Below are 24063 nucleotides of genomic sequence, written 5' to 3' on the forward strand. Positions count from 1 at the left end.
GCCCTACTAGTCCATGCCGTAGCAAATCCCCACCCTCCTAGTCCCACTGACCAGCACCCGGTCCATGCCCCTCTAGTCCCCTCCTATCCATGTAACGATCCAGTCTTTCCTTAAATGTAACCAATGATCCCACCTCGACCACGTCTGCCGGAAGCTCATTCCACATCGCCACCACCCTCTGCGTAAGGAAATTTCCCCTCATGTTCCCCTTATAATTTTCCCCCTTCAATCTTAAACCATGTCCTCTAGTTTGAATCTCCCCCTTTCTTAATTGAAAAAGCCTATCCACATTTACTCTGTTTGTCCCTTTTAAAATCTTAAACACCTCTATCAAGTCCCCTCTCAATCTTCTACGCTCCAGAGAAAAAAGCCCCAGTCTGCACAACCTTTCCCTGTAACTCAGACCCTGAAATCCTGTCAACATTCTCGTGAACCTTCTCTGCACTCTCTCTATTTTGTTTATATCTTTCCTAAACTGTACCAAAACTGTACACAGTACTCCAAATTTGGCCTCACCAATGCCTTGTACAATTTCATCATAACCTCCCTACTCTTGAATTCAATATTCCGATTTATGAAGGCCAACATTCCAAATGCCTTCTTCACCACACCATCTACCCGAGTATCAGCCTTGAGGGTACTATTTACCATAACTCCTAAATCCCTTTGTTGCTCTGCACTCCTCAATTGTCTACCATTCAATGTATATGACCTATTTAAATTTGCCTTTCCAAAATGCAGCACCTCTCATTTATCTGTATTCAATTCCATCAGCCATTTCTCAGCCCACACCTCCAGCCTTCCTAAATCACCTTTTAATCTACGGTAATCTACCTCACTGTCCACAACACCACCAATCTTTGTGTCATCCGCAAACTTGCTTATCCAATTTTCTACCCCTACATCCAGATCGTTAATATATATAACAAATAATAGTGGACCCAGGACTGAACCCTGAGGAACTCCACTAGTCACCGGCCTCCAATTGGACAAACAATTTTCTACCACTACTCTCTGACACCTTCCATCCAACCACTGCTGAATCCATTTCACTACCTCCTTATTTATACCTAATGCCTCCACCTTTTTTCCTAACCTCCTGTGGGGAACTTTGTCAAAAGCTTTACTAAAGTCCAAATAGACAACATCCACAGCTTTCCCTTCATCAACCTTTTTTGTAACCCCCTCAAAGAACTCAATCTGATTTTTTTACTTTCTCCTCCCAACATTACTTTTCCTATTTTACTTTTCCTGCCCATTACTTTATCTTCCCTACCCTTTTTCCTCTCACTCTGGTTCCCATACCCCTGCCAAATTAGTTTAAACCTTGCCCCACTGCTGTACCAAACATACTTGCCAAAATGTTGACACCTTTTGGATTTAGGTGCAACCCATCCCTCTTGTAAAGATCATGCCTTTCCCAAAATAGATCCCAATGATCCAAGAAGCCAAATCCTTGCCTTGTACACCAGCACTTCAGCCACATGTTCATTTTCCTTATCCTTACATTCTTTTCATCACTTGCATTTGGAACAGGTAGTTATCCCGAGATCACCAGCCTAGCGTTCCTGTCATTCAGCTTTCGTCCCAGCTCACTGTAATCCCTTTTCATGACCTCCTCCCTTTTCTTGTCAATGTCGTTTGTACCCACATGTACAAAGACATCAGGCTGCTCTCCCTCTCCTCTCAAAATATTTTGGACCCGATTTGTGATATCTCGTACTCTTGCACCAGGGAGGCAGCACACCATGTGGGTATACTTATCTGGCTCACAGAACCTCCTGTCCGTACCCCTGACAATAAGAGTCCCCAATAACTACTGCATTTCTCCTTTTCCTTTTCTTTTGCACCACTCTGCCAGGCTCATTGCCATTGACCTGGTGCCCATGGCCATCTTCTGTCCAGTCATCTCCCTCAACAGAATCCAACACAACATAACTGTTGCTGAGTGGGATAGTCACTGGTGTGCTCTCCGTTTTTCTCGCTTTTTTCTTCCCCCCCCGACGGTTTCCCACTTACCTGACAGGGGTTCTGGAGTATTTATCGCCCTGAAAGTTGAGTCGATTAACTCCTCACTCTCCCTTACAAGCCACAGGTCATCAACCTGCAACTCCATATCCCTAATTCGCTCCCTTAGTAACTGCATCTCAGTACACCTGGTGCAGATGTGGCCATTTGGGAGGGTGGAGGTCACCCATTGTTCCCACATCTGACACCCAGTACAGAGCACTAACCCTATTGGCATGACTCTGAACACGAAGGCAAATAACTCAGCTTACCTTTTCTCCTTGCCTGCTTTCGCCGAAGCCTGATAAGCCAAAGCCAGGAAGTCTCACTCCTTCACTGCTCCATTCACTCACAGAGCCACTCCTCGCTGGCCGCTCCCTCCCCTTTCACTCCTTTTATTGGCCCCTTGACCAATTAACCCTGTCACTTTTAGCAAGCTCCTCCTCCTCTGACTCACAGCCCGACTCTCTCCAAGCTCCTCCTCCGACTCCCAGCCAAACCAAGTCGGCCCAAGCCCCGGTAAGCACCCGACTTTAATAGCTTACCTTCTCCTCACTTTCAGTAAGCTCCTCCTCCTCTGACTCACTTTCAGGAAGCTCCTCCTCCTCTGACTCACAGCCCGACTCTCTCCAAGCTCCTCCTCCGACTCCCAGCCGAACCAAATAGGCAAGAAGTCCTACCCACAGTGCTCCACTCCATAAAGTAGTTTCTCTGCACAGCGAACAACGCAACTTCTCACAAGCTCATGTTTACATTCCGGAGGAAATCCTCATCTGGGACTACTCTCCCAGCTTGGCTGATGGCATCGCAGCCAGAACTACTGATAAAGCATGTGAGAAGGAACAAGACATACCCCATAACTGAGTGGGTGTACCTGCTGCACACCGACCCAACGAATGCCCATGTGGCATACCCTGAAAGCAGAGAGGACACCATCTCAATCAGAGACCTGCTACTTGCCAAAACTGAGAGTCCGATGCCTGAAGTGTGCCAAGAACTACTGAGTATCCCACTCAGGGTCCCAGAGGACACTGCTCGGGAAGTGGACCAATTCACTTACTGACCTAAGCCAGAGCCCTCGAGACCCAGTGACCCTGTACCACAGGGGGGTCCAGGAAGCTCAAAGTATATATTTGTAAAGAATTAGGTTTTTTTATAAAAAAAAGGTCTGTTTTCACCCAATTCTGAAGGAAGAGGTGAATGCAGTGAACTGGAATTCACTGTCTATGTATTGTTCAGATGGCTGGCTCCTCCCCTGGCTCCACCCTCATCTACCACAATATAAACCCGGTTTTCCTGCCTTACCTCATTCACCTGAGAACTATTGTGCCTACTGACCATTGATTGTAAGCTATTAAAAGCGTGTTTGTACTCCTCACTTGTCTCTGGGTGCATTCAGTTGTGTAACACGTGCAAAAAAAATGCATCAGGTTTTGTTAAAGATGTTCCCTCAATCCTCTAATTGGAAATCAGTGATTTTAGGAAATCAGCATTTAGGAATTTTCTGACTAATCAAATATAATCAACATCTGACAATTTGACCATCATTTCAAAAGTCAAAGGGCCAATCAAGATGAAACATTTGATGCAATCAACATTTCCTATTTCCTTTATTATAGAGGTTTTAATTAAGGGTTAACAGAGGGAAGTGCACCCTACCATAAAACAATGTGCAGGTATTCATCATGTTGTCCAATAATCACAGAAACCCCTCTCCTATTTAAAAGTAACCCGGTGAGCATCCGAATATAGATCTCAAGAACTAAAACACAAAAATCTGAAGTTTAAAAAAAAAGCTGGAGACAGTCAGCAGGTCGAGCAGCATCCTTTATACAGCAAAGGTAAAAATACATAACTGATGTTTCAGGCTAGAGCCTTGATGAACATCAGTTATGTATTCTTACCTTTGCTATATAAAGGATACTGCTCAACCTGCTGACTGTTTCCAGCTTTGTTCCCCCCCCCCCCCCCCACCCCACCCACAAAGACCTCAAGAATACAGACAAGGAGCTGAAAAGTAGATTCAGCTTTGTGTGTCCTGCAGACAAATTGATCTTTTCTATGCTGTAAATTAATGTCTTGCAAATATGCATCTTTTCACCATTATAGAAATATAAACAATTCCTTTGGTGCCTGCATGTAATATTGCAAATGCAAAGTTGTTTTCTATACTTAGAAAATAATATTCAAAATTGTGAAAAATTGTTTTGATTTGTATGCTCAGAAAAATAAATGCATTTATATTTGGAATTTCGATTCTTATGCAAGGAGATCAACATAAAATATAACATTTTAGTATCTGGTGTTGTTCTCGATTCAAGTCAAAACACAAATGGCCTTGAAATATTTAAATTGTCAGATACAAATCTTATAAATGGCACTGGAATATTTCAGACAATTTTGCCAATCTATTCTCATACAAAAACACCTAGATCTAGAAATAGATAAGACTTTAAGAAACAGAAAATGCTGGGATTCACCACATCAGCAAGGATTTTGAAAAATATTTAAATTTGGACAACTAATGTTCTAATCTGAGAGAATTGATCTAAAACACAACTATCTCACTTTCCAGATACTCCATAGCAAATTATGTAAATCTGTAGACACCATGGTAGAAGTAAAACCAAAATCCTGGAGAAACTCAGCAGGTCAGTATTCTTTATGTAGCGAAGGTAAAAATACATAACCGACATTTCAGACTAGAGCCCTTTATCAAAGTATGAGAGAATGTCAGTAGGCATCTGAACAAAAGGATAACGGGGTGGGGAAGTGGCAACGGCAGGAGATGTTATGTGAAGAAGGGAGGGAGGGAACAGCAATGATTGGAGAGGAGGGATGGCTGGGTGGATAGAAGGGGAAGGGAGGGCTGAACTTGAAACACTAGAACGGGGTGGGGAAAGAAAAGACAAGTTTAGCAGTAAGCAGAGAAGTCAATGTTAATGCTGGATTCTAGATACTCCATGGACAGCAGCAACAAAATATGTACTGTTTGATTCCAGGTTTTATTCATTCTTGGGTTGTGGGTTTTGTTGGCCAATTGTTCCTGAGAATATTGTGATTTCAGAGGCTACTGATAGTTGACCAGTTGCAAATCTGTTTAAAGGTCAATCAAGGTAAATAAATTGAATTTCTTTTTCTGAAGAACATGAGGGAACCAATAGGGAAAGTTGTGATGCTTCATGGTCATCAATAACTTGTTTCTAATTGCACCAGGTCAATTACATACAACTATTACGGACAAATTAAATTTCTTCATTCCTTTTATTTTTATCATCCTCCTGTCAACTCTTATTGCTTTGCAGCTGTGATGGGCCCAGAGGACCCCAAAACCCAGCAGCAATAGAAATTCATGAAGACAAATGGTTACTTAAACAAAAATTATTTTAATTTTCTTTAAACATAAAAACAGGATCAAACTTTAACTTATTAATATTAACTTAACCCCCTCCTAATTCTAAGCGCACATATATGTAATGTGTGTGCAAGTTTAGAAAAGTTCTTTGATTCACAGTCCAATCTCACTTCTCCAAGTTCTCTGTTTGCAGGCAATTCTTATACTGTGCACAGAATTTAACATTTATAAAGTTCACCAGGCTTTGGAGCTTGAAAGGTAAATGGTTACTGCTCAGGAAGTTTCTTGTTGGTGTTCAGAGAGAGATTTGTTGCTCGTTGGACACAAACTAATTCCTTCCAATCGGCTACTTCACGGTCTTGCTGAAGAAACTTGCCCCATCCGGGTTTTCTTGACGATAACCTCTCTTTCAGGTCCCCACAGAGTTCCTTTTTGTTTCCCTTATTTCAAGTGAAACATTATACAGCCAGTCACCTCCTCTTGTATAGACCACAAGGGCTTTGACCAGGCAGAACTAAGAACTCGCAACCTGTCTTCAAAATGGGGTTTTTCCACAAGTTTGCCAGCTTGTCACGTTCTAGTCCCAGCTGCTGCTGCTGAACTGTAGAACTGAATTCTCTCTCTCTCTGAGAAAACCACATGACCCTCTTAGAACAGCAAACTACATTCAGACAGACTGCAGCACCGGAACCAATCTTCCAAATCCATTCATCTGTTGGTTTCCAAAACAATAATCCATTACTCCACAGTATGTCCAATTAACACCTACTTATGAAGTCCTTCAGCAAAGCAGTTTCCATTGTCTTTACAAAGACATTGGGAGCCTTGATTGTCTGGCTTAAGCAGAGCTCTGGCATTTTAAATGAGGTCTGTGTTGTGAAGTGTTTGTGACCTACACTTAAAAAAACCCCACAATTTATCTCCTTTAAAACATATCTATATATAATATAAAATATAACAATCTGTCACAGAGCAAAAACAATTTGAATAATTTCTGTATCCTTTGAAGTAACCAATACCATTTGGAGTATTCATGGTGCAAAAAAGATAACAAATGAAACTTGAAAACAGAATACTCAAATCAGTTAGTATCTATGGAAATGAAAACAAAGCTAGTATTTCTGTTCAATAAGCTATGAGAACAAGAATTCCAGTAAATAAAATCATGCTGTCTGTTCAGAATATGTACCAATTTGAAATCCATTCTTAAAAGCAATACAAATTATTCAAATGAACAACATCCATAAAAAAAAATGCATTTAAATTCAAAAAGTCCAAAGTGCAAACTTTCTCATCTTGAAATATTGTAATCTGAACTGAATGCAAAGACCTTTGACTTACAATAAATTTATATTCATTGATTTTAAACATGGTAACTTGAGTTATGCAGATAATTTGATTCAATCACATTGCCAACCAAGATTACTAATACAGTACTATAAACAAATGTTTCCATAAACAGTTCTGTGCACAAGATGGAGACTCCCAGATGGTATGTTCCCTCCCAAGTGCCAAGAACGTCTCTAATCGAGTCCACAACATTCCCAATCTCTGGATTGCTGCCTATGCCACGCACCAGTGAAAGCAAGAATAGAAAGTTATGGCAAATGAATGAATGGCTGAGAGTTGGTACACGTGTTCAGATTTGTGGATCATTAGGATCTCTTCTAAGGGAGGTTTGACCTGTACAAAAAGGACATGTTGCACCTGAACCAAAGAGGAACAAATATCCTGGCAGCCAAGTTTGCTGGAGCTGTTGGAGAGGGTTTAAACTAGTTTGGCAGGGGGTGTGGGAACCAATAAGAGGGCAGAGAATAAAGCAAATGGTGGAAAGGTTGATGCATTTGTGTAATTAATTTGTGAGGAAGGACAGGGAGTAGACGCAGCATTCTGTAAATGTAGTCAGTTGAAGTGTGAAATGTGTTTATTTCAATGCATGTAGTATTAGGAATAAAGGAGGTGACTTTTAATATTTGGAATTACGATGTGGCTGTGACAGAAACTTGGCTGAGTGAGGACAGGATTGGCTAACGCAGGTACTGGTGTTTAGCGGTTTTAAAAGGGAAAAGTTGGAACGTTGGGGGGGGGGGGGGAATAAATTAAAGAGTAGCACAACCAATCAGGGACAACATCAGAACTGCAGAAAGGGAGAACATGGTGGAGGGATTGTCCAGCATCAGTGTGGCTGGAAGTCAGAAAGGAGCCTTCACTGTGTTGGAAGTAGTCTGTTGGCCCCTAAATAGCCCTCCGGTTACTGAGGAGAAAATACATAGCCAGATTTTGCACTGGTGCAGAAATACAGGGTTATCGTTATGGGCGATTTCAACTTCCAAATATTGACTGGCACCTGCTTACTGCAAGAGGGATATATGGGTCAATATTTGTTAGGTGTGTTCAGGAAGGTTTCCTGACAACATGTGGACAAGCCAACTAGACAAGGTGCCACATTAGACCTAGTACTGGACAACAAATAGGTCCAGTGACAGACATCTCAGTGGGGGAAGCATTTCTGCGATCACAAGTCCGACTTTTAGCATAGCAATGAGCTAGGATTGTAGACAAAAATGGTAAAAATGTTTAATTGGGGAAAAACCAACTATAATGGGATGAGGCAGGAACTGGAGAGACTAAGTTAGGAACAGATATTCATAGGAAAAGTACAGAAGTAGTGTGGAGGATGTTAAGGGACCACTTGCCCAGGGGTGGGGGTTCTGGATAGATCTGTCCCATTGAGACAGGAAAAAAATAGTATGAAAATGGAACCATGTTTGACAAAGAGGTGAGACAGAAGGAAGCATACAGAATGTTTAGGAAACAAAAGGTAGGAAAGGCTCATAAAAATTATGGTAGCCAGGAAGTAACTTAAAGGACTGGAGAGCCTCAAAAGGGCATGAGAAGGCCATGGCAAGTAAGATAAAGGAAAATGCTAAGGCATTCTATGCTCGCAAAGAACAGAGGATGAGAGAGCGAAGGAAGGCCTGCTGAAGGATTGGAAGAAGAAAAAATTGGTTAGTTGCAAATTTCCTACTCACTGCTGCATGCATTGTGTGGAACTATAGTTAAAAAGTACCATCTCTCTAGACTGCAGAGTTGAAGTGAATCAATACCACCCTGTGTCACAAGTTCCCTCAATCACTTGATGTCCATTGCCCAATCAGCTTCCTGCTGATCTGAGCTTTTCAAATCCAATTGCCCAAGTCACCTGACTCCAACTGCCAGGTGCAACCTTCAGATAAAATCCCTGTTGAAGTCTACTACAGGAGGTCTTAAGTAAATACATTCCTTCAGTGTTCACCCAAGTCAAGGTGAGGCCAGTATAGAACAAGCATATGTGCTGGCGCATGATGAAATTGAGAAAAAGGAAGTGCTGGATCTTAAAAACAGGAAGATTAAGTCCCCAGGATCAAACAAGATATATCCCAGGTTGCTAATGGAAAAGAGTGAAAAGATTGCTGGGGGATTGGTAATGATCTTTGCATCCTCCCTGATCACAAAGAGGGGGAGAGGGGGTGGTGGTGGTGGAGGAGGTTTGAAGTATTGAAGAATGGCAAATGTCAACCTGCTGTTTGAAAAAGGTCATTGGGTGAATCCTGGAGGATTCACTGCAGTAGCCTCTGCAGGATAGACTAGTGAGTTTTACATCAGTGGTGGGAAAACTATAATACCTCGGAACAGGATATATGAGCATTTAGAGAAGAGTCAGCATAGATTTATAAGGGGTAGGTCATGCCTCAGGCTGAATTGAGTTTTTTTTTGAGGAAGTACCAAAAGAAATTGAAGGCAGAGGATTTGGTGCATATGGATTTTACCAAGGCATTTGACAAGGTCTCCCATGGTAGACACATTCAGAAAGTCATGAGATCCATGGAACTGTGTGGATTCAGAATTGACTTGCTTGCAGAAAGGAGAGAGTAGAGTTCTTGTCCAAGATAGAGTTGCCAAATTTGGATTTAGAAGAGCAGGAAGATTTGGATGGTCCCTTCACAAAATACAAAACAGACAAGGCACTGAACTCATTGCAAACTAACAAGTCTCTAGGGGAGGAGAGGTTTCCATCTAAGTTCCATAAGGAATTCAAAGATTTACTGATGCTTCTTTATATGGTGTGGTGGGTTAGGCAATGGAGACTCACACTCCCAGAATCTTTTTCAATGGCAATTATTATGACAACCCTAAGAAAGACAAAGATCCATTGTCACCATCTTCTTATAGGCCAATTTCATTATTAAACACAGACTATGATAATTGCCAAAGCCCTGGAGAATAGATTGGTGAAGCATTTGCCAAAGCTAGTAACTAAAGATCAAGTAGGCTTATACCAAAAAAAACAGGCAGCAGATAACATCAGTAGACTGTTGAGTGCATTGCACCTGGCACAAACCAGAAACGAGAGGGGTCTTGCTGTGGCCTTGGGTGCAGAGAAGGCATTTGACAGACTGTAATAGGACTTTTTATTTAAAGTGCTGGAGAAATTGGGGCTAGGGCCAACTTTTATTAATTGGATACAGGTGCTATATCACACTCCCAAGGCAAAAGTTGTGACCAATGGGCAAATTTCTTTATCCTTCCCAGTGACAAGGTCTAATAGGCAGGGGTGTTCATCATCTCCAGCTCTGTTCACACTGGCTATGGAACCATTGGCTGAGGCCATTCTTCAGGATCCAGACATCAAGGGCTATAAAGTAGGCCAGGAAGAACACAAAATCAACCTATTTGCTGATGATGTATTGGTATATCTGATAGACCCAATAAAATCACTGTCAAAAATTGCACTCTAACCTGGAGAACTGTGGGAAGATTTTTCTGAGTACAAAATCAATTGGGACAAGAGTGAAATTATGCCACTTATGGGAGGGGACTATAGTCAGTGTCAAGAGAACTGTTACTTAAAGTGGGCGCTAAATGGGATCAAATACCTAGGAGTTAAATAATTTGTACAAGTTAAAGTATACCCCCTTGCTGGGAAAGATCAAGGAGGTCCTGAACAGGTGACTGTCCCTGCCCATTACACTAGTGGGCAGGTGAACTATATTAAAATGAATGTGCTGCCAAGGCTTCGGTATCTCTTCCAGTCACTGTCCTAGGGTTTTATTTTCCCAGAACCTGCATTCAGGGTTAAGAACTTTTTTTATGGAACAGGAAAGTAGCTAGGGTCTCCATGGAGAAATTGACCTGGGATTACAGACTGGGTGGTTTACAGATGCAGGACAAAAAAGTATCTTAACTGGGCTGCCCAATAATACATCTCCTCACTCTTTGAAGGTGGGGGGGTGCCATCCTGGGTACAAACTGGTCTACACTTGGTGGGCGAGAAGATGGCAGAGGATTTTATTTATAAATGGGATGCTTGATTGCTATCCGAGAAAACTGACAGCCCCATATTTAAGCAAATGATTTGTATTTGGAATAACATTAACCAATATTTAGGAATAAAAGTGGGGCTATCCCCAAAAACACCCGACTCCAAGTTGATTAATACCCTTAACAGTAGGTAACAAGATCCTGGCATCAGAACAGTTTCAGGTTTATAGAGTACTGTTATGAGCAGGGCAGCTAATGTCATTTGAAAAAACTTAGAAATATGATTCATCAAATAGGATATTCTACTGCTATCTTCAGACAAGATCTTTTCTACAAGACAAATTAGATCCAACCATGGCCCGACCAAAGTGCAGTGACATAGAGACCATGATTTGAAGGGGAACACATGGAAATTCATTTCAATAATGCACTTCCTCCTCAAAGCAGAAGGACCGAAACAAAGCCTTCATAAATTAAGGCAGAAATTGGAGCCAGACCTAGAAATAACAAATGATGAATGATGCAATTATCAATGCATGGTAATAGGCTGGTGCAATACAATTTTTTGCATCACCTTACCTTACGCCATAAAAGATCAATAGATCGAAGCCAGGAATATCAGACCAATGTTTTATATGCAGCACTGAGATAGGGACCTTTGTGCACGTAACCTGGATATGTACAAAGGCAAGGCCCTTTCAGGCAGAACGAGGCGAATTCTTAGGGAATATTATAGGTAAGGAATTCCTACGGAACCTGGAGTTGTTTCTGTTGGGTAATATAATGGACCTAAGACTTAATATGAAGCTGTCCAAATTCAATTTGTAATGATTGTATTGGTTGTGGCCAGGAAATGCATAGCAGTTACCTGGAAGTCCGACTCCTGTTTGAGCATTGTGCTATGGAGCAAGGCTGTATTCTCCTGGAGAAAATCACATGCAACTTAAGGGGAAGGTATGGTACTTTCCAAAAGATTTGGCAACCATATCTAAACTTTATAGGAGCATGGTGGTAGGGAGGACTCCTGTGCCTCGCTGCTCTGCCTTCCTGGTTTCCTCGTCAGTTATTGTTTCATTCCAGTCGGGTAAAGTCAGGAAATCGGCCTGGACTCGGGCCGCCATATTGTATCAAACCTTGATTTATTCCATTGTGATGAATGTTTCTATTGTCCAGTGAGTTTTTTTTTGACTAAACATTAAATGTCATGGGAGCAGGGGTGGAATGGGGATAAATTTGGTCTCATTTGTAGCATGAATTTGAATAAGTTGTAATCAGTGTTGATTGTATTCACTGACAATAATATTGTTGAAAACTCTGAGTCCAAGTCTAGAAAATTATAAAGAAAATACACACAAAAAAAGGAGAGGGCAATAGCAGGAACTTATTCTGCCTTGATGTCAGTGATAAATGGAATTCCACAGGGATCTGTTCTGGAAAAATAACAGGTCCCTGGAATAATTGGGACTTCTCTGGCCCAGTACATGGAATAATGTCCCAAATATAGTCCAACTCTGCTGATTTTTAAAAAGTTACCATGCAAGTAAAATGGAAAATGTAGATGAACAAGGTCAAACATCTTCAGTAGTGTGAGAGAATGTCTAATTTTGAAGTAACTAATTTTATTTCCTTGATGAGTTTAGATATTTCTGTTCCATATTAATTCTAAAGTAAGCCATTACTCTGTAATACATCTTGATCTAGTTTCACAAGATCAAAAAAAAAGTCAGGAACAAGTATCATATTAACTTCAACTTGATACACATTTTAAACCTAAAAAAAAACACATTTAAAAAAATCAGTGTTTGGTGCACGTTTCCAAAACTACTGGTTTATGGTGTCTTCAGTGCTTAAAATGCAATTTAAGTTTTATCAAATTGCAATTTTTTTTGCACCAAGCATCACAGTTTGCATGATGGTAATTAATTTCCAAATATTCAAATGGACCTTCATAGATGACAGTTTCAGACTTATGAATCACTGAAATTAAGCTATTGTAGTCTCTGCAGGATATAGTTTTTTTTTCCCCCCAACTTGTCCACAAATAGCTGTCATACTGAGAAAGCACAAGAATAAACCAGATTGAAACACAGCAGAATGCAAAGCAAAACAGATTAGAAACTTATTTGCCTAGTCTTCGAGAAGAACCCTAAAAAAAGCTGAAATGCACACTCCTAATGAAATGAATGTTCTGACCATGCAAAATTTGCAAGGTGATGAATTACTCTTCAGATTTGGTAACTTAATGCTGTAAGTCTCAGTATCCAAGAGCAACTTTTCAAAAGGCATTGTGCCGCCAAGTTATTGTGGTCAGGTGCTTCAGAAACATAACAGCAGCTGACAATTAAAGCTTTATTAATGCAGGTCTTATGTTAGAAATGGTTTTAAATTAGGTAATGCTACAATACTAACCTGTAGAAACACTGCTGGGAGAAAAAAGTGTTGAAAACACTTCCACTATTCAAATAATTTTCAAATAAAACAGCTTAACTATTCTCTACCCACCGTCTATAACCAAGGTTTAAAAAAAAGGCAACTTTCAGAAGAATCTCCAATTTGTCAACCCCAAATAAAGTTCATTATTTGATGCATAAACTGTGCCCACAGCAAGTGAAAATCTTTGAAAACCTCAGGACAGTGAATAGCAATATTCAGAAAGAATCAAAACAAGACCATTTATAAAGCTCCTGATGCAGACCCAACTCAAAATGTTGACCATCCCTTCACCTGCACAGATACTGTATGACCCTCTAAATACCCCAAGTTTGGGTTTTTTTTTGCTCCTGCTTCCAGCATCTGCAGCCTGAAAAATGTTTAAATTTAGACATACATAACAGTAACAGGCACTTCTGGCCAATGGGCCTGTGCCACCCAAATTCTATAATGAAATTACAGCCTTTTTTTGAAGGGTGGGATGAAACTGGAGCACCCAGAGGAAACCCACGCAGATACAGGCAGCAGCTGGATTCGAACCCACATCACTAGCTCTGTAATAGCATTGCGTTAACCACAGTCACACAATGGCAGGTTGTTTCCTTTGAACAATGAGCTACATCTCATTGTTCTCACAGTGTTGTGAGAGACGATATTGTGAATCGGGCGGGTGGGTGGGTCGCAATATACACGGGGTAAAATTTTTCCCCATTTTTCCCCTCAAAAATGGGGGGGGGGTCGCATTATACACAAATATTTACAGTATATTTTCAGTGCGAAGTAAGAGTCCTTAAAGGAGTCTCTGATTGCATCACTGGTTGAGGAGCCTGATGGAGGAAGGGTACCAACTGGAACAGGTGGTGCAAGTCTTTTGGCACGTCTATCTCTTTTCTGATGGTTGATGTTGATCCTTAATGATTGCTGCTGCTGCTCTCTGATGGCAGCTTTCCACATAGACTTGATCTATGGTGGGAAGAGTTTTACCAGTGATTAACTGGGCTGTGTCCATTACCTTCAGCAGGTTTTCCACTCAGAGGTATTGGCACCCCCATACCAGCCAACTGGTCAGCACACTTTTCACTACACATCTGCAGAGGTTTGCTAAGGTTTCCATTGTCATACCAAACCTCCACAAGCTCCTGAGGAAGTAAAGGTGCTGAGATGCTTTCTTCATGATGAGATTAATATGTTGAGTTCAGGAAAGGCCCTCCAAGATAGTAACTCCCAGGAATTTAATTTGTTCACTCTCCCCACCTCCAATAATCACTGGAAATTATACCTCTTGTTTTTTTCCTTTCTCATGTCTACAATCAGTTTCTTGGTTTTGGTGACATTGAGTGAGATGTTGCTGTTCGTACACCATTCAGTATACTGGCTTATCACCCCTTTTTATACAGCCCACTATTTTGGTGTCATCAACAAATTTGTAAATAGTGCTTTGTCGTACCTTTCCACACAGTTGGACATTAATCATTTGGGAATCCACTATATCCTGAAAAGGAAAAATATATTTTTATAGCAGCCAAAGGGAGCTAGGTCTTGAACACATCTGTAAGGAACTCGCAGAGAATCTCCTGGAGCTGAAATGATTCAATAACCAAAACATAGCTGGTGAAACACAGGAGACTGCAGATGCTGGAACTGAAGATAAATGAACCCTGCCAAATGAACTCAGCAGGTCTAATAGCATCAGTGAGGAAAAAAAAAGAATAGTTTTTTCAAGCAGAATCCATTTATTGAAATTGGGAAAACATTGTGGAGTAGTAAATGTAGTATACAGGCTGCACAGTTGAAGCAATACTATTGCAGCACTACCAACCAGAGTCAGAATCTGCATGGCCTTGTACATTCTCCCTGTACCCACATGAGCTGCTTCTGGGTCCTCCAGTTTCCTCCCAGGTTAAAAAAACCAAATTGATCACACGAATGGATCAATCAAGTGGATTTTGGTAGCACAGGCTCGTGGGCTAAGTGCTTGTTATTATGCTATATCTCTAATAAAAATAACTGAAAAGGAAGAGGGTGGAACAGGAGCCCCATGTGGGATTGGTAAATCATGTGGAAGATGACAAACAGAGGCAGTGGCCCAAAAAATGAGTGATTATAGATGGTAAGGGAGGGAAGGGTTGAGTTAGATTAATCATTGAATAGGTTCATTTTGGTCAGCACAATATTTTGTGCTGTATTGCTCCATGTTATAATAAAGGGAAAGACTGGCAAGAAAACAAAGGGGTTAGGTGAGTCATACAGGGTGGAGTGGGTAACTAGAAGATAAAAGATTGCCAGTGCAGGAATATGATAAAAGATGGTGAGAATTGTAGTATACATACATTTATGCTGCAGTTTCTGGACAGCTTTCCTCTCAATTCATACTGATTTCAAGTTTCATGCCACATTAGATCAACTGAAGCATCAATATCAGAGAGAAAGACCATCACTGGGCAATTCAGCTAATTTATCTTTATTTGAACAAAAGCTGTAATGACCGTGTTTGGTCCTCAAATGAAGTGTTCCAGCAGAACCTAAAATGAACAGTACATGGGTTATTGCCAATGCAGTCAACAAGATCAACTGCCTGGATGATCACGAGCAGACTGATGATGACTGCATTAAATATGGCATGCTTTTGTGAATGGGACACGCAAGTGATTTTCAACTTTGTGTATGTGCAGCAGTGGGTTGGAGGCATGGATATCAGTGAAAAAAAATAATTTTACACAGCAGCCTGAAAGCTTTCAAGAAGATCGAGTATATGCTGTAAGAAGGAAACGGGAACAACAGTACATGCAATTTGGGCATGTGAGAAAGTGGAAAAGTTTTGGGAAGATCTAAATCAGGTATTAAATAAAATCACAAAAAAGCAACATACCAAAAAATCCAGAGATCTTTCTTCTAAGTAATATAAGAAGTAAAGAACTTGGACTCGATTTGGATGGAGCACAAAAAAGATTTATTATGATAGCCTTAGCTGTAGCAAAAAAATGTATTATGTCAACCTGGAAATTAGAAGATAGCCTGAGAATACAGCAATGGTACATGGAAATGAATAAATGTATTCCATTGGAAAAAAATAACATATAATTTAAGAAATAACATCACAGTATTCGAACAAATTTGGGAACCGTACATGGAACACAACAGAGAAGTCCTACCGCGGACCTCCACCACCTAAAATGACAGAAGGAGAAGAAGACGAAATGAACTGACCCAGTATGTAAAAGTAGAAGACACAAATTTCTTGTTTATTTTCATTGTGTGATGACATTGTTTAATGTATCATATATGTAAACGTTGAGTGGGTGGGGAGAGGGAGGGAAGGGAGGGAGGGAAAAGGGGAGAAAATGACACTGTGTATATTCAAGAGGGAAATGTTTGTGTGTATTTTGGTCAGTATGGTTCATAGTGTGAAAAATTTAAAAAAAAATAAAAAAAGATCGAGTATTTGAGAACAATACATCAGCTCCAGACATCACAGCACAAGTTTCTCTGGACTAATTCAGCTTCAGCTGCTTCATTACAACTTAAGGTGGGAAATGTTTGAATTATGTTTCATTTCCAACTCCTCTGATACTCCTGTATGTATACAGCAAGACCCAAAGACATTCACAGGCTTGAATTTAGTATCACAGAAGTGACAGAAAATGACCATCAACATTAAAAGTATCCAATTAACCCTCCTCATTCCATGACATCACGGTAACCAAAATCTCACCACTAATATCCTGGAGACACAGGCCTGAAACACAAGGCCCACCACTTAAAAATAAAATCCTGGAAGCACTCATTAAGTCTAGTAGCATCTGTGGAAAGAAAAATTGTTCATGTTTCAGGTCAATAATCTTCCTTCAAAATATTAGGATAAGCATTGTTCAAAGTCGGGAACTGATGTGTCCTGACTGCCATAAACCCTTCTTGCCATCTTGGCATAAGTCAGAAGTTTAAAAGAATAGATACTTGATGGAGTGCATCCAAACCACTCAATAAGCTTGAGTATCACCATCAAAACAACCAATTTAATTGGCATACTACTTTAAACATTCACACCATTCACCTTTGGCACACTGTGGTATGTAATATGCATTTCCTCAAGATATGCACCATTAGCTTGCCAAGTCCTCCTCCACAATATTGCCCAGATCTACAAGCTCCCAAAACTCCAAAGGAAAGCACAAGCAGTTGAGAATCCATGGCATTATCACTCAAAGAAAAGGTGTAGTAGGCCATTTCACCATTCAAGTTCCAGCATTCAACTCTCTCAATACCCTATTTCTGCCCTCTCTCCACTTCTAAATGTATTACTATTCTTTCACTGTTAGGAGATTCAAATACTAGAATACCTTCATATCTAGGAATGACATAGAATGTCAAGACAGCAGTTTAGTAATTTTTCAAAGCAATTAATAAGCAAGGAATTGGATTTCATTGGCAAATAAAACAAAAATGTAAATGAAGTGCAAGGCCAGAGGCTCAGAGTAAATGCAGCCATGAAAACGTCAAGAGGAAGCAAATAAACTATTAAAGCTACACATGCACTCTAGAAATTCAAGAGAATTTGACATGACATGAGGTGACCCCACATGGATCACAAAGATAACCTCTTGAAATAGATCAACTATTAGAGGAAATACATCTGATTACTTTTAAATTGGTGATTCTAAAAAAAAATGTATTTAAATAATTGTTTTTTTTTAAATGAACACACCAGGATGGATCGATTTTCTGAAATTAACCCTGACACAAAAGCAGGAATTTTACCTTTAAATGTAGCAGTACTGTACTAAACATACATACTACCACTCCAGAACACATATTCTTGCAAATTTTAATCGCAAGATCCATGAACACAATGACAATCTCCAGTCTCAGAAGAAAAAAAGCATCATTGCTTAATCAGAGAGACCCGCAGAAACAAAATGAGAGCACAACAAGCTCTCTGCACAGCACAAGTATCGACAAGCATCCAAAATCTCAGGTCTCCACTGGATACATTATTTGATGCTGTGTTTGGAATTTACTGACCTTCTTTTCACTAGCATTCAAACCAAGATCAGGTTCAGTGACCAGTGCTTCTAGGAGGCCACCTACAAACCAGAATAGCCTCAATCTTAAATGACCCCTCCACAAAAATGAAAAAAAAACCCCACAATCAAGTCCATTTCATTCCTAAAGATTTGTTTGCAAAGCCTAGGGAAGGAACGTCACCAATGCAGCAATGATTAGAAACTCTCAAGGCAACATTACAATTCTTTCATTCCAATGCAGGCAGGGAGGGGAAAGTACCAGGACTTCTCCCACAACTGACCGCAGAGAAGACGGTGGACACCACAATCGAACAGCAATGCCCCAGTTAACTTTTCCCCAATATTCTGCTCAAGTCCTCCAGAGGCGATCGGGAAGGAAGCAAGAGCCCTCGACATTGTCAGTTCCCAATCCCCCAGTTTGTTGCAGACCTGGAGTCGGGTTATCGGTCAGCGGTGACCCTTTTTGATTCTCGCCCTTGTCTGAACACAATGAAAAATAGTCACATTCAGAACCTTGTTCTTGCCGGCTGCAGCCTTCACTTCATTTCCTATCAGCTGACTCCACAAGCTCATTCCGTCCGCTCTGCTCTCTCCGCACAGCGCACAGCTGATTGGAAGATTTCCGCCCGTTCCGATTGGCAATCAACTTCGGAGAACTCCCCCTGTTGCCGAGCCCGCTGACGGTGGGACCTTCTGACGGCGCCGAGAGGCTCAAAACCATTGCGGGGGGTGGCGAAGGGAAGCAAATGTTACAAACACCCTCCAATGTGAAGCGTTCCTCCAGCAAGTGACAAAGTAACACCCCGAAAAGAAAGGATCTGCACTCTGCGGTTCTGGAAGTTTATTGGAATTAAATTCCACTCCCCCTTTGGCGACATCAAGATTGTTTAACCAGGCACGGACACCCCAAATGACCGCATCAGATTCAATGAAAAGTTACGAGTTTGTGCACCGAATCAGATTTGGATTAGAATGCAGTCAGTTAGGGAACGATTTAAACAATCCCATTCCAGATTTACCAAGTGTTCATTGATCTTTCCCATATTTTTTTTCAAATGTCACCTCAAACCAGTATCATTTCATGGGATGAAACAACTTTTACAACTGCTCTAGTTCTTTCTGCATTCTCCCCATGAAAACAGTGCTCTGGTCACATCCCCATTTCAAAATCTCACTGAACCAGTTGAAAATAAGCACTGACTAAACTAATTTATTGTTCCCCATCACACATGCCCAATGCGTGCCGTCCCCTCGTTCATAATGATATAGAGGCCATTCAACTTTGTGCTTGATCTTCTTGTTGGTCTCGATTCCATTTTCTTGTCTTATCCCACAACAAAAGGTACCCATGATTAAAAATGCTGGTGAATGGAGGTAAAAAAGGTGACTCTGACTTCCATCACCATGAAGTTCATCATGTTCACGTTAACTTCAGCTTGCCTGCCAGCCTTAACCCACTTAAATTCATCTACTGCTGCCACAGGTCCATGGCAGACACCATCTCCTTGGTCCTCCACTCAACTCTGGAACATGTGGACATTAAGGATACCTTGGTCACGCTGCTATTCACTGACTTTAGCTCTGCATTCAATGCTGTAGTTCCAAATAATCTCATCACCAAGCTCCGGAACCTCAGCACCTCCCACTACAAATAGAACCTTGACATTCTGCTCTTCAAACCACAATTAGTGAGGACCGAAGACAACTCTCAGCCTCCTACTATGGTCTTTGTATACCTATCATTGTGTAGTTAAATACTGTTCCAATTCCATCTACAAATTCACAAATGACACCACCAATCTAGGCTTGATCTCAAACAATGATGAGATAGATGACATAAAGGTGATATAGAAAGTCTAGAGGCTTAGTGTCAGGAGAACAACCTCTCCTTCAACGACAGCATAACAAGGGAGCTGATCATAGACCTGAAATATGTTGGAGCTCACTCTTCTGTTCACTTCAAATTCTTAGACGACCTGTCCCCATCCAATCACGTTGATGTGACAGCAAAAAAAGTGCACCAATGCCTCTACTTTTTCATGTCCTTGGCATCTTTCAGCAACTTTGACAGAGGGACCATTGAAAGTATGCTGTTAGCATATATCAATGCATGGGACTGGAACTGGTCCACGCAAGACTGTAAGAAACTGGAGAGAGCTGTGAACATAAAACATGACATAAACCTCCCTCCCATCCATCGACTCTGCACTTCCACTGCTTCAGAAAAGAGAGCAGCATATTAAAGGACTCATCTCACCAAAGCTGCACTCTCTTCTTTCTTCTCCTGTTGGGAAGAAGATTTAAAAGTGTAAAATCACGTATCACCACATTCAAGGACAATTTCTTTCCTGCTGCTGACAGATTCCTGAATGAACCTGACACTTGCCCTTGCTCTATTTAACTGAACTCTATAACTATTTGCTGGACTGTACTTGTCTGTGGCTGTTGCAAGGAAGAAACATTTTCACTACACGTGACAATAAACTTGACCTAAACAGAGGTTACAGCAAGTGAAAGAATATAGCTTCAAGAAAGAACAAATACAAAAGTCCTTGTGCTGCCAGTTCTCATCAGGAAATGAGTTAGCAAAAAAAAAAATCATGCAACCAACCATTTTCTTTGCTACAGTGCGATTTCAATTATGAGTGTTGAAAGTCTGGATCACCAATGTCTGGCTAAAATAGAAGCAGTAAGCTAGCCTACACCTGGAGTAATTTACTGCAGAAATGTACTGTTGAACATTCTGTGTGATGGATCTTGTAATTTAATTTGGAAGAGGCACCATCATAAAACATCAGGTCAATAACCAACATATGATCATGTATCACAGCATAACAAATGTGGTGGATAATAAGTCACTTTTCTGCTCCCTTCAACCTAGGATGAGAAGTCAATACTTTAAGATTGAAATGTTTTGAAATGACATAAATGGGAAAGCATGGAACTACATCACCAGGAAAAATTGTTTAAAAACAAGTATTCCACAGCTCCACTATTGGGATTCTATGCACATGCAGTTTTTTTTTTTTCATTCCATGTATTTTCAAGATCTATGAATCTTTCTTGGTCATGAGAAGCATATAAAAGATGTGCATGAAGGCCTTTATCATCACTACTTTCCAGCATCAGGGTGCGGGTGATGGATTTTGAAAACTGATAGTTAATTTGAAATAATGATTTGGATCCTGTCTCAAATGGCACCTGATCTGATGAGCATTTTCTGTTTTTTTTTGGTTCAGATCATTTTATGCCTTGTTATTTAATCTCTCCAGTCTGAACTCATCATTGTTATTCTTCTTTTGGAACTTCTCAACTTACTCTGCACTTGAAAAAAACTCTCATCTCTATCTTTTTTCCAATTTTGAATAGGTTTATGGCCTTGAAACAACTCTGATGCTGTCTCCAGAGATGTTGCCCGACTGGTTGACTATTTCTAGCAATTTTAGATTTTTCTTCAGATTTCCAAAACCCAAAGTATTTTGCTTCTGCTTATTTATTTTAGTTTCGCATTTATCATTCAATATAATGCCCAGATTTCTTGCAGATATGCATAAAAGAACAAAGAACTTTAGTTTCATTTAAATGCACATTTAGTTATTAATCTTTATTATAACATTCTTTTTGTTGATCTGGTCATTTTTGTGGCTTAACAGCAGATTTGAGAAAAATTAATGCTATCCTTTGTAAACAAAGATTTCAAATTGACCAGTCTTAAATCAAAGGTTTATAGTAAATGGTAAATTCAAATGCAAATTAATTTTAAACATATTAGAACACAGAAATCTTAATGTGGTTCCAAAACAAATCTTGACTGGTAATTCTTAAATAGACAAGACAAATTTACACGAAGAGCAGACTGAGGTAGAAAAACAGAATTATAGGTTTCCCTCCCCACCCCAAAAGTTGACAATTTAATGTAGCATCATGTAAAAGTCATCCCACTTACTTTTTTCTGCTAAAAGATCTGGCTAACCATTTTCTATACATTATTGTGTTACACTGAATTTAAAACACATGCTTCAGCTGTTCATTGTCAGAAAAGAATGCTCCATGAACCCATCGCAATAGAAACTGCCAAAGATTTAATGTGCAGCCATTAAAAAGTCATTCTGGAATGAGATAGCAGACAGACTGGATTGTAAATGACTGCAATGAAATAGGTCTTGAAAAAAGCACAAACCAAGGAATAAGTTTCAGGCCAGAGGGAAATTTTATCATGAGTTCAATTAAATTCATAACAAATGGGTGGTATTGTACTTGTTAACTGATTGCATAATCAAATCAGGGAACTCTGAATTGACTTGAAAGACCATAATCTTAGAGTTATTGAATGTACATTCAAGCAAACACAGACAGATAATGGAGTGGAAAAACAACCTTGATTAAGACAGGGATTTAAGGATGAGATTCACAAAGCCAGTTCATATAGCATCCAGAAAATTTACTTAAATCTCAGCATAAATCAGCAAATTGTTGATACTGTGCTTCTCAAAACTTGTTGGAGATTATATCTATTTCTTTCTAAATGAGAGAGATCAATTTCCTCACTGTTTTTCATTAGGCATTCAAGTTGTGTGCAACATGAATCTAAAGCCTAGATTATTAAAATTTCACTTCATGTGCCGCAAATGCAATTAAACTGGGTTCAAGAGTAGAATGATTTCACTAAACCTATCATCTCATGAAGGGAGTAATCCACCAAGGGAAATAATGGTACAGCATATACTTTTAAACATGAACCCTTGAAAGAAATTCAAATGCCCACAGAATCAATAACCTACAAATAAAGTCTATGGTATGTATAAATTCAAGATATCTGACAAGTTATATTGAAATTTAAACATCTGGCAAGTTCATATTTGCTACAAAAACAGTGAGACTGTTTCTCTATTTTTAATCTTAGGAATGGCATTTCTGCCATTGCAATTAAAGCTGGAACTTGCCCACAGCTGTTTCCTTCATTCAGTATGCTGTTTTGGTTTCATTTCAGGATCAGAACATCTGATGCAATTGGTTGATGACATCCTAGAAATATGCATTTTTGAAGAATAACCTTAATCATAATTTCCCAAATACAACTTGAACATTTCTCCAGGATGCTACTTAAATATTTTTTGAGTATGCTTAAGTAGCATCAAACATCTGGATAAAAACAGTACAGACTGGAAATACCTAGCTGGTCAGGTAGATTGATGTTTCAGATGAAGAATCAATGCTTTTCTCCCTACTGATGATGCCTGACCTGCCGAGTATTTTCAACATTTTTTGTTTTACCCAAGATATTCAGGAATGTGACAAAAGTGTAACTAAAGAAGGTACACTGTACCATTTGTTTTGTTTAGGTTCTCTTTCCAAATTTTGGGAAGGGGTATTTTGTACCTTGTCTTGAGTTCTTATTAATTTGACTCCAAAATCCTTTTATTGCTCTCTTTGGAATAAGTGGGCCATCTGGTTTAATTCTGACTGCTTCACCATCCCATGTAGTTGCCCATGCCTCCCTTATCGCAAGAAGGGCCATTTTAACGAGGTGGAAAGACGCTGTCCCTCCCACTCATAATCAATGGTTGTCCGATGTGATGTCATGTCTGTCTTTGGAAAAAATTAGATGTTCTGCTACTGAAATGAATCTTAATTTTGTTTCTTTATGGGGCTCTTTTCTTAATTATTTTCAAAATTTGTAAGATTAACTAGGTTTTTTTAAATTATTAGTAGTCGAGTGTTTGTGTTAGTCAGTAGTCTCTGAAGGGAGGGGGTTTTATCTTTTTTAAAAATGTAACACAGGTCTCAGTACTCTTTGTATTGCTATATGAGATTTGTTAATACTTTATTGTTATGTACCTGTGGAACATTTATTTGATAAAAGCAATAAAAATATTGAAAAAGAAAGAAATTGCAGTCTTTTGCTCTGAGTAGGTTTAGAATATATATCTCAGGCTAGATTATACACAT

At 39.8% G+C, this 24063-nt stretch overlaps 1 protein-coding gene across 6 annotated transcripts in view; it reads right to left on the reverse strand.

Moving 5' to 3' along the window:
- The window catches only part of atosb (atos homolog b), a 158633-nt gene that overhangs the window by 93860 nt on the left and 40710 nt on the right, over window positions 1-24063 (reverse strand). Inside the window, exon 1 of one of the 6 annotated variants that reach the window (XM_069924277.1) lies at window positions 18628-18709. The exons of 4 other annotated variants lie outside the window; for them this stretch is intronic. The gene's annotated coding sequence lies outside the window, so the exon portion shown is untranslated. Of the gene's footprint in view, window positions 1-18543; window positions 18710-24063 lie in introns of those variants that run through there. One more of the 6 variants, XM_069924276.1, reaches the window with a different exon arrangement.

The sequence above is a fragment of the Narcine bancroftii genome, chromosome 3, assembly GCF_036971445.1.
Source record: "Narcine bancroftii isolate sNarBan1 chromosome 3, sNarBan1.hap1, whole genome shotgun sequence".
Taxonomy (NCBI): Eukaryota; Metazoa; Chordata; class Chondrichthyes; order Torpediniformes; family Narcinidae; genus Narcine; species Narcine bancroftii.